We start from the raw sequence: 2,391 nt of genomic DNA, 5'->3' as shown, positions 1-2,391 counted from the left end.
CCCGCCACAACGCCTGGCCATTTTTTGGTTGCAGCCATCATTGTTGTTTTGTGGGCCCGGGCTTGGGGATTCGAACCTGCCACCTTAGGTGTATGTGGCTGGCGCCTTAGCCGCTTGAGCCACAGGCGCTGAGCTGAAACACATTTTTCTTAGTAAAGTATCACAAGAATGGAAAAGCAAGTTATCTAATATACTCAATACTAATACGAAACCAGTAGATGATCTAATACAGTGGTTCTCAACCTTCCTAGTGCCGTGACCCTTTAATACAGTTCCTCATGTTGTAGTGACCCCCAACCATAAAATTATTTTCGTTGCTACTTTATAACTGTAATTTTGCTACTGTTATGAATTGTAATGTAAACTATCTGATATGCAGGATGTAATTAGGTGACCCCTGTGAAAGGGTTGTTCGATCCCCAAAGGGGTCGCGACCCACAGGTTAAGAACCTCTGGTCTAATACATGCCTACACAATAGAAAAATTCTATATTCAATTTAAGATGGAGAGGTAGGAGAGGGGTAAGAGCATAAGAGGGAGGGGGATTGGTGTGCTCTAACCTAATGGGTACAATGTAAAAGTATCTGGCATACCTCCTGGGGTACAACAGGGACCCTACCTGATAAACGCAAACATTGTAACCTAATTACTTGTACCCTCACATTAATCTGAAATAAAAATAAATAAATACAATTTCAAAAGGAACATAATTTAGGTAGTGAGGCTCTACAGCAGTAGGAGTCAAAGGGAGAGTCACTGATATTCATAATACCAGGATGTTATTTGCCTCTTTTGTTTGTTTGTTTTAAGACAGTGTTGCAGTCTGTTGCCCTGGGTAGAGTTCAGGGGTGTCATCATAGCTCACTGAAGCCTCAAACTCTTGGGCTCAAGCAATGCTCCTGCTTCAGCCACCTGAGTAGCTGGGACTACAGGCAAGTTCCACATTGCCAATCTAATTTTTTCTATTTTTAGTAAAAATGGGAGTCTCATTCTTGCTCAGACTGAACTCCTGAGCTCAAGCAATTATCTTGTCATGGCTCCCTAGGATGCTAGGATTATAGGTGTAAGCCACTACACTCACTGATTTTTTTTTTTTTGAGAGCTATTTACTATATATTATTGTATGAAGAGACATACTATATAAAAATACACCATCTGAATTCACAAAACTATAATAATGTTATATTGCTAGACAGCAAACTCTGGTAAACAGAGACTGTCTTATTCCTCCATCGCCTCTCTCATGTCCTGCACTAAATCTGGCACAGAACAGGTACTCAATAAATACTTTGTTGAAAGGACGAATAAATGAATTTAAGAGAATTTGTTTCTCTGGGTCATCAAGTTGGATATTTCTGTTTCTCCTCTTTGTGCTTTTCTTTATTTCCCCTATATTTCTCTTTCAGTGAGGTATTTAGCTGATTGTTTTTTGCCAGGCTGAAGTGTAGTAGTGTCATCAATCATAGCTCACTGCAACCTCCAACTCCCGGGCTAACGTGATCCTCCTGCCTCAGCCTCCCTAATTGCTAGGATTATGGCATGAACCACCCTGCCCGCCTGCCTTCTTCAGTATAATGACATTTGCACTAGTGGTGGGTAACAAGGTGGTGGCACCAAACCCTATAATTACTCATTGTATTCTTTACTGCCATCCACTTGCAATTAAAAAACGTCAATAAATAAGGGCAGCACCTGTGGTTCAAAGGAGTAGGGCGCCTGCTCCATATGCTGGTTCAAACCCAGCCCTGGGCCAAAAATTGCAAAAAAAAAAAAAAACAAACACAATAAATAAAAAGATACAATTTTCCTCAAAAATATCTTTGATGAAATAGAAAAAATATTAATTTCCTTAAATCTCAACTGCTCAATACATGTGGTTTTAATTATTTGGTATGACAAAATTGGAGGTATACATGAAGCACTTCTGTGTAATCAAAGAATGAATGAATGGTTGTCTTGAGGAAAAACATTTGTGTGATTCATTGAGCTATCAGCTGACCTAGCTGCTTTTCTCATTGACCACCCTTTTTACTTGAGGAAAAAAACAAACAACTAAAAGACCAACTCCACCTATTCAGACTTTCATATTTGACTGAAATTTTCCCCAAAACGAACGACATGAGCTTGCACTTACTTCAAGGAAAATGATGAACAGTGTTTCTTGCTAATGAGAAAAATTGACTTTTCAGACAAAAATTGGAATTTTAGAAAACTTGTATCCACGACCATGAGCTTGACAGTTTCCCAATTCTTAAAAGACTTTCCTAATGAAAATAACAAATGTAATTGTTTTGCTATTATATAATGAAATATGTCAACATTTGGAAGACCTATATAACTCAGGGAATCAATGCTTTTCAAACAACCAGGGCATATATTAAATCATGCATG

Source organism: Otolemur garnettii, unplaced genomic scaffold, assembly GCF_000181295.1.
Source record: "Otolemur garnettii isolate 467f Iridium unplaced genomic scaffold, OtoGar3 scaffold00112, whole genome shotgun sequence".
Taxonomy (NCBI): Eukaryota; Metazoa; Chordata; class Mammalia; order Primates; family Galagidae; genus Otolemur; species Otolemur garnettii.
Note: the sequence above shows the minus strand (reverse complement) of the source record.